The sequence below is a fragment of the Akebia trifoliata genome, chromosome 8 (assembly GCF_017979445.1).
Source record: "Akebia trifoliata isolate Shusen 1 chromosome 8, ASM1797944v1, whole genome shotgun sequence".
Taxonomy (NCBI): domain Eukaryota; kingdom Viridiplantae; phylum Streptophyta; class Magnoliopsida; order Ranunculales; family Lardizabalaceae; genus Akebia; species Akebia trifoliata.
The window spans coordinates 42,140,895-42,150,963 of NC_141382.1; the positions used below are offsets into that span (position 1 = coordinate 42,140,895).

Here is a 10,069-nt window from a genome sequence, read left to right on the forward strand (position 1 = left end):
CTTAAAAAAAAAAATAAAAAATCCATAGAGTATGACCGTCAAATTTGGAGGTTTAACAAACAATAGCACGGTCCTCTAAGTCACCAATCACAATGAATGAAATAATAATAAAAAAAATCAGAAAAAGAAAAAACAAAAGAAAAATCATAAAACAAGCTCCAAATTAAACTAAATAACCCAAAATTAATATACATGTAAACCTCTTTATTAAAATCGAAAATTCTGTCGAAGCTACAAATAACTAACAATAAAGCAGTATATGATATATATATATATATATATATCTTAGTGTTTTTCCATGTTGGGTAACTATGGTGGCATCGTTTCCTTTGATTTCTGTTACTTCTCCATTTATCCACGCAACCTCTGAATCCTCAGCCCACACGTGTGAGCCGATGGCGATGTTAACAGGAGTTCCCTAAATCAATCAAAGATCCATTTGGTTCAGTCAAATATGTTAAAAGAAAACACAATGGTGATATTGACATTTAGAGCTGCAAATATTTGAACTGTTTCACATAGACATTCAAACAAAGAAAGATTTGATCAAAAACAAAAAAATCCATACCATATGCAATTCATCTATCACAATAATTCCAACTTCAGAAAGATGTCCTTCTTCCAGCAATCTGTTGAGTAAAGAATTTGCTTTTTCTATAGTGCAAACAACTACAGAAGTATGTTTAGGCAGTGTTCCACCTCCTTGGTCACATCTTCAGTACTAAATATAGAATACGGAACCTGCAAGTAACAAGAGAGACAATAAAAATACCTTTTCTGCACAAATTGACACATATGGCAGTACAAGAATTGCCATTTTTCCAGTTGACACGATTCGTCGCAACATCAAGATTTCAGCAACAAAACTTTTACCAGCACTGTGATGATTCAACAGCAAGATTAAGCATCGGCTAAATACCCAAAAATATATGAAATGCTTCCAAAATCAGGTGTAACTTTTTATTAATAGTAGCCATTCAAGTACCACTCAAACCTCTTTGATAACTCAAAGAATTTCCATCAAAGACTAACACAATGACAATGGTATACATTCATAAGAAATAAGAAAGCTATAGAAGCGAGTTTTCATGCAATGAATCACGAACTAATGTTACAACCTTCATTGATGCAGACAAAAATATACAAATAAAAACCTTACTAACCAACACAAAAATGGTTCCCAAAGTACTTCAATCATGGAAGGAGCTGAGTATTCTTACAGAAAAACGACGGTTTAGCTACATGTGTTTCTTCTAAAGCACCCCAAAATTCTCAGGGGAACTAAAAACCTAAAGGTTAATTTTACTAATACAAATATTTTTGCTTATAGTACTGTTTTTTCTCTTATGTGGGCAAGTGCGCACCGTCCATAATATAGAAATCAATATCTCTTTCCTAGGCATCAGTCCACCACAGATTTAGTTAGCAATTGAATTTTAACCTCTTGCTTATTTTGGCATGGAATGAAGTAAAGCCCAACCTACGAAGCTTTATAAGATGCCAAACTATAAACAAGTCAACTCATTTCATAAACAAAGCCTTATCTCAAGGATTTGGGGTCCGTATAAACCATGTCTACCTAAAGAAACACAATCTAACCCACCATCATCATTAAAACCATATCCCAAGAGTGGAAGAAAATATACACTCAACAAATATATAGTCTCACGCATGCACGTACACACACCTTTATTGTACCAACTAGACCATCCATAAATCCAAGAAGAAACCTTGTAATAAGTGCCATCCAAAAGCTTGTAATGAGGCCAAAGAGAGTGTTGAATATGACCCTGATATGTATTATTAAAACAGAGTAAATGACATAAATAGTTTTGAGACAACAATTCAAGTTTAATTATATAGGGAATAATGTCAAGCAATACTAACACTGAAATTGTGCCCAACACTATAACAGGTTTCGACCATATCGATCAGCTATAACTCCCCAAAGAACAGAAGTTAAAGCTCTTCCAAACATATATGAAGCTCCTACAACACATTAAACGCATTATAAGCTTTGTATTATGAAGTACTCAAATGAGATACCATCGTTAACACGTGCTCACCCACAAAACCAGCATATATCCAATATGTTCTTCCCTTTCCGCAATATGAAAGTCTTGTATCTACAATGAAATTTACTTTATAAGAATATTTAGCACAAATTTGACGTGAATATGGGCAAATTGACAGAAAGATAAGTGATGAACAAAATTCAATGAAGTAAAATACACACTTACCATGAAGTAAAGAAATGGAAAGAGAGATGAAGTTGGCAAACCTGAAAATGTATATCACATAGAAAGGGAGGTTAAGGGTTAGACAGATCGAGTCATGACAACCCAGGCCACATAGGAGCTGGTTTCATTTTTTGTGATGTACAGGGTGAGTTGATCAAGGCTGGCTATAGACACTTCGGATGGTTACGAATATGCCATCATTGAATGGTCGAGGCACAAATTCTTAAAAGGTGTGAGCAGAGTGAAACACGAACACTACACTATGTAATGCAGTGTCATTGGTTCATAGGCAACTTTAAGAGTACATTGTGACCATTATTCAATCACACAAAACACTTTCCTGACTAACTTAGTCAGGAAAAAATGCCTTACTAAGGCTCATCCACCTCAAAACAAAACCTTGAGATTCGTCAGGATTTACGAATCAAGCTAGTCCTACTCTTATCCAATTATGTAACAATATACTCAAGTTTCTCATACAGCGAGAACAGGATCAGTTGAGAATCAGTTATCAAGAAATCTCCATCAGAAAGAATTAAAGGATAAACACAGATTTTGTACTATTTTAATAGCCAACTTGCATATCTTCCCTTCGGGTTTGTTCCTTTACGGAACCAGAGGAGAATGGTACCTTCTGCAAGCACATCCTGGTCGTAGAGAGATCTCACAATTTCAGGGAATAACTTCATTAGTTTAGCATCCTCGTAGCATTGGATCTGAACTTTGTACAGGAGTTCCAGCTCCAACTTTCCACTTGTACAAAAGGTATTCAGAAGTTTTGCCCATGTTTTTACCAGTCCAAAAACACACATTCCACTTGTACAATAGGTTAATGTGAACTTCTCAACTAAACTGAGAATAATTAAAATATTACCTTAATGCACTAGTAAGGGATGATGACCTTGACAAAGATGTTGGTGACCATTTTATCGATGAAACGTCAGATAATAAGGATGCCATCGAAGATGACATTGAATTTTTATTATTTTGACCAGATGATGGTTCCTAATTTGGGATGATTATATTGTTTTCTATATTTTGAATAATATAAATTTTAAACATGTCGTGGGAATTGATATTAATAAGGATTAGGTGATTTATTATTATAATTTAATATGAGATTTGACAATATAATATGACAACACCACTTAGTAGCAACAAGCCCACAGCCTTAACCTTAATTTGAATTTTTTCCCCCCCAATTTTATTGCAATTGTGCTGAGCATATGCTTTCGATTTCATAGCTTAGAGTAGAAGGGAAACAAGGGCTGGGCTGTCAGGGGAAGAAAATGACAAAAAATAAAATAAAATTGAAACCTTAATTTTTTGAATGAAATTATGAAAAATTAGTGAATAATATATTGAAAATGGCTAATTTAGTTGGTACCTGGGGTGAAGTCCACATTGTAGCCATTGTTCTTCTGCAAACAAGCACATGCGAAGAAATCGGCTTTGGCCTGATATTGCTTTAGAGTTGAAGTGTAAGCTCCTCCATTCCCTTCCATCAATACCTGAACTTACAAGGAAAAATGTCAATGATGAGGATGAAGATTTGTTCTGTTCTGTTATGGATGTGTCTTGTATTCTATTGGTAGAATAAGCAAGTTCAGCTCTGCACTCATTTTAGTATTTCTACTTTCTAGGAGGAAAGTGAAATTTAGGCAATCTTGTAGAAACATGCTCTCTGTAAAAAAAGGGGATTGATTATACCTTTGAAAGAAGAATTTGTAAACCAGCATATTTGTTGTCCCAAGAGAATTCAGCAACTGCCCATTCAGTTCCACCCAAGGATACCGCATTATCTACCACATACTTTAGATAGTATTCTTCACCCGTTGCTCGATATAGCCAACCAGCAGACCATAGCAGTTCATCCTGAAGTTCACCATCACATATATATAGTATTAACCAAATAATGAGAAAAAAAACTGTTGATGGTGAGGATTAATTTCTTACCGAATAACCAGATTCTGAAGCATAGAACTGCCTAGCACTTGTAATTGACTTGTCATACCGACCTCTAAATCTATCCGCAAATGAGAAAAGCTGCAATAATTTCTTAAGAATTAAGCAAATTTTTGCAATGCAAATGATTTGCATTATGTAACCAAGCATATATCAGTAAAATGAAGAGCAATCCTGACATGGAGAAGGTTTCCACTCGTAGGTTATTCTTTGTAAATAAGTTCATCCATCATCTCTCCAAAGCGATAGATTCAAGATAAGTACATGATATGTATTGAACATTACTAAGGTTAACTACATGAAAAAATACAAGAGAAAAATGGGGGGAAAAAAAAAGAAAAAAGAAAAAAGAAAAAAGAAAAAAGAAAAAAGAAAAAAGAAAAAGAGAGGTAACAACATAGATTTAAATAATGTCATAGTCAATGTGACTAAACTGTTTTGAGACATGAACACACTTTTCCTTTTTTTTATGAATACATGAACACACTGGTGTTAACACTTTCATTAGATCTTTAAACTTTTTTCAAGGGAGTCAAGACCTAAGAAGCATGTATGCCTCTTTCTCATTATGGTGGACCTGAGAAGAATTCTTTTTTCAATCCAATGAGAAGAAAGGATGCCATTTTCCACTTAGGCAATATGTATGAAAAATAATTAATAAGAATCAGAAGAAGTATCAAACCAAGTATAGAAGAAATGATAATAGGCCAATCGATTTACCAATTTGGTGGAACATGTCACGTGGTAGCCATGCAATGAAGATTTGACAATTCACCAACTTTTCATGTACTATAAATAAAGTTTTTTTTTTTTTTTAAAGATTAAGGTGGGGTTAGGCAGACCCTCAACCAGAAAACAATGGACTACAAACGATCATAAATGTGCCCACTGGTATCTTTACAAAGGAGCCTCATTAGCTCACTAGGGATGTTCATAGGCTCCATAACATCAAAGTAAGAATGTGAAGGCAGTTAAAGAGAGTTAAGGACCTCCTAACCATCACCACCATCATCATCAAAGTCTTACAACAAATGTTTGTTTAGTAAGGATCTAACCAGATTCCTGTTAATCTGGATGGTATATAGATATGTGCTTAGAAGTTAATAAAACATCACTTTTATAGACAATCTATAGAGTGGAAATTATATCAACAAGATGCAAAAATGTGTGGGCATGAGAGAATTCAATTTCAGAGAGCATGCCTGATCAAAAGCCGGAAAAATATAATCTGCAATGTTGCTCATACATTTTCCGAATGCATTCATTTCTATCTTTCGAATGCCCTTATTACATTGACTATATACAAGCTCAATCTAAAGATACATTCCAATGTTGCTATCAGACTATTACGTCAACCATGACTAAACTATATATTATATGATATATTCCATAGACTGATATTAAGCTTTAACAAATCCTTATGTCATTTACCTATGGAACCAACAATAGTGCAAATATAAGACAAACTAGAAAAAATACATTAGTAACACAATAATAATACTCACCTTTTACATGACATATAGTCCTCAACTGCTTTGTACCGTTTAGAATCATAACCAGCTAGTCGATACGACATTTTAAACCTTGCCACAAAGTATAATGATGGCACATTGAATATGCAGGCTTTCTTACTAATTGAAGTACTAACGAGACAAGACTTGAGAAAGACAGAAGAGCTTTTAAGATGCATGCACCAACAGAAAAATTGCTCTAGATAGAAATGAATGGCAAAACATCTATGCAACCCACCACATAATGTTTGAAGATTCAAATAGGATTTGATAATGATGATGAAAAGGTATTTTGGAGCATGAGACCAATGCAGGTTTTCCTTTCCACAGGGAGGGTTGGTGTAGCCAATTCAACCTTCCATATGAATTGACCATGTAAATGGTGCCAATTTCATGCCTAAAACCTGCATCTTACTACTAACGTAACTTTCTTTGAGGGAAAATATGTGAACTAATTAAACAATGGAATTTAACAAAAGAAAAAACAGATTTCACTCTTGTGATAAAATAAAAATTTCATAAGGCGAAGATTTTGACATCCTTGGCAATAGAATCTGTGTGGTTGTATTTACATAGATTCAGTTAGATAATTCTTTTCAATGCCCTTATGTAAAATAGATTGAAATCTTAGTAGTCAAAAAAGGTAAAAATTTCTAGAACTATGGATGAAAATAAGAAATCAAATTTCTAAGTGAAGAAAGAAAATGACTGAAAAGAGCAGACAAATTGCATAAAACAATAAGGACCTGATACTGTATCTGAGGAACCATCAAGGGACTTCACAATTCCAGTGAGTATAAGAGGGCCCATTAGCTTCAACTGATCCATGATTGCCTGCGTAGATAAGACAAATGACATGATTATTATGATTCTAGAAAAATAAGGAATACAAGATCATTCCATATATATATGATCCATTTGCAATTTGCATATGAAGTATTTCAGTGCAAGCGTATAAAGAAGGCAGCTGTTTCCCAAATGCGAATACATGAAGAAAGCACTTTCCTAACATTTTCTAGTGTAATACTAAACCACCAATACATATAATTGTGTAAGGATATATTATTTGTTCAAGTAAAAAGTTGGCCATCTCAAAATTCATACTCTTAAACAGCATCCCAGGATCTTTCTGGATTTTGTATTTTTTTTAGGTAGGTAAGTCCTTCCATGACCTCCTAAACCTAATCATTTATTCCTAATTTTCATACTAAATAAAATTTAGCTTATAAATAAATATGTATCGATAATAAACACAAAACACAAGTAGAAACAGAATCCCAAATCTTCACATAAAGTTCTTACATGTTTAAACACCCACATAGTGAATTCCACAAAAAAAAAAAAAAAACAACAAGAAGCAAAAAAGTAACAAATCACTCCCTAATTACATTTCCCCATTTAAGCATAAAGTCTTCAAAAAAGAAGCCCCTAAACTCCTTGAATTGCTTGCACCAAAAGAATGGTAATCCAACAATAATCAGTTAAGAAAAGACCTTTACGCCTAAGGAGATATAGGGAGTTTGTTCAAAGCTGCCAACCATAAGAAGAAAGAAACTTTGGATGGGGCCTTAGAAGGCCATATAATGGAAGAAGGAAAACACACCTCAAGGTGCAAGTAGAGAGAGCTAACATAGAAGCACCCATCTGAGAAATTAAAAAAATGACCCACTTTACGAATATAATTGAGAATCCCTTGATCTCTAAGCTTGTTACTGTATTGATTGACGAAAAACTGGTGACAACTTACAACATTAATTTAAAACTAGGCTTCTTTTAATGGGGAAACAAGGCAATAAATGGGAAAAAAAACTTACCATCCATGAAAAAATTCTCCATCAGAAGATATATAAGCTTCTGTTATAATAAGGTTTAGATCAGTAAGAATTTCTACAACTTCAAGAAGTATTCCATACTTGTTTGTACTATCCACCTTCATCACAAAGTAAATAAAAATATCAAACAAATCAAAAACAAAGGTTAACTGTCCAAGCCCATAAAAATGGAAAGAAAACAAGACTTACTCTTATAACTATAGCAGTCTTACAAGCTTCATTATCCATTTCAACCCTATAAAGGTTTAAAAAAAAAATTTGAATAAAAAAACAGAGTTGAAAAACAGTGGAATATCATGAGTTAGGTTTAAAGTGACTTTCCGATACATTAGAGAACCCGAGAGCCAAATTTTATGAACAATCAAAAGTCTCTATAATGCTTTCATTACCTCAACTAATGGAAAATAAAACCATATTACCTGATTATTAACAATCAAAAGTCACTCTTTAATACTTTCATTACCTCTATTTATAAGAAAATAAAACCTTATGACCATAAGGTAATGAATAAGTAACAAATCCCAACAATCTATCTAACAATGATCAAACTACCTCCTACATCTTGTCACTGTCATTGAGCTGAATTTTCTAATCAATTTTGAGTCTTAAAACATCAAATTTTCGATTGAAGTCTCGAAATAGTTCTACTTGTCAAGGTAAGCTTCCAACAAATATGATGACTTCTTAGTCAAACATCTATGTACGTAAAAATGTCTTGCCATTTGAAAAGTGATTGACCAATCGCACAAAACCTTCAAGCGCACCCTATGTAATATTCACACATATTAGTTGTATTTTATTTTAAATAGGAGTTTACAAGTGTGGCCACTCCACAAATCTTGATGATGAGTTGGAAGACAAAAACATGGATGCTCTTATGTGAAGTATGTTGCTATAGGTTTGTCAAATCCTAATGATATCCATATGCAAATTAAAATATGTAAAACATCACATAAATGATCTATTTTTATCTAAAATATTAGCTAGAGAAATGCAATTAATTTCTAGAAAATCAATAAATCTGAGAGCAATGTTAAAACAATGAATATATATATATATATATATATGTGTGTGTGTGTGTGTGTGTGTGTGTGTGTGTGTGGTGTGTGTGTGTGTGTGTGGTGTGTGTGTGTGTGTGTGTGTGTGTGAAAATTAAATAACGAATCAAACAACCCTACAACATCCAATTCCGAATCATCGACTGGTCACCAAAACATTTAGATCAAGCATCGAAACAAAATCTCAAGTTCAAAAAAATTTATGAAACAACTTACTTGATCTCCAAAGCTTATAATGTTTAATAAAACCCTATAACATGATAACGAAGTAATCGAATCAATCTCTTTTAGAGATTAAGAACACCAACAGACTATCAAAATCTCGCAGATTTCAAAAAACTCTGAAACAGATCGAGAGGAGAAAAAATAGTGTTGATGTTCATGTATCTCGCTTTTGTAAATTAAATTAAAATGACATGAAATCGTAATCGATGGGGAAAAAATTGAATAACAAAATTACCTTTCAATTAGAAGGTAAATACATTTGGGAAATAAAAAACCAAAATTAATGCATTTTCTGGGATTACAAATCCTATATCTCATCGTCAACAACCTGAATAGGGTTATGGATCTATAAACCTGAGAGAGAGAGAGAGAGAGAGAGAGAGAGAGAGAGAGAGAGAGAGAGAGAGAGAGAGAGAGAGAAACTCACCTTAAAACACAATAGAGAACTTCTTCTTCACTCCATCATTTCTAATGTTGAGAGATTGAGCGATAAGATAGAGAAATATTAAGTGACCAAATAGAGGGAGAGATGAGATCGAGGAAGACAGGGAGGGAGAGGGATAGAGAGAGAGAGATTGAGACAGTCGAGAGAGATCAGAGAAAGAGAGACACAAAGAGTGATCTTTGGTTTTGTTCTTGATTTGCAGAGAGAGAACTTGGGGAAAGACGAAAGGAGAGAGATTTCGTTGAAGGCTTTGTTAGGGTTTAAGCTTAGAACAAGTTGAGACGACAAGTTCAGCAATTGTGGACACGAATTCGTGGTTTATTGGCCGCGGAATTTGAGTAATAAAATTTGACAGGCCAGGCCCAACAATTATTTTCGCTAAAATTTGGGATTTTCACGTAGTGAATGATCTTGGCAATTGTTCATGGTGCCATCACCGAATCTAAGTCTTTTTTTTTTCCTTCCCCACTATTATTTTAGTTTTCTTCAATAAAGATCACACATTTCTTTATATCCTTAAAAATGTCCCTAATACACACAATATGCCTTATGATCGGTCTCTATTTTCTTTCATTTAAAATCTCTCTAATGGTAGTTATTTTCAAGCCATACAATCCTAATTCGCATGCTTTTGGGAGAAAATATGAAGAAATTGGTCTAGTGAGCTACTGGCTATGACAAACTCAAGAATGAGCGGGATGCAACATTGATAGACTTCATAGACAGATGATAATTACCATCAAGCACAATTGATTGTTTGCAATTATCCATCAACTTCTTCACGAGATCAAGA

At 33.7% G+C, this 10,069-nt stretch overlaps 1 pseudogene across 1 annotated transcript; it reads right to left on the reverse strand.

The window, feature by feature from the left end:
* Positions 1-3,312: 3,312 nt before the first annotated feature.
* LOC147396912 (endoglucanase 5 pseudogene) lies at positions 3,313-4,340 on the reverse strand (annotated as a pseudogene). Its single transcript, XR_015180771.1, has 3 exons — positions 4,197-4,340; positions 3,951-4,115; positions 3,313-3,751 (listed from the first exon to the last, which is right to left on the reverse strand). The product of XR_015180771.1 is annotated as an endoglucanase 5 pseudogene (transcript).
* Positions 4,341-10,069: the final 5,729 nt, after the last annotated feature.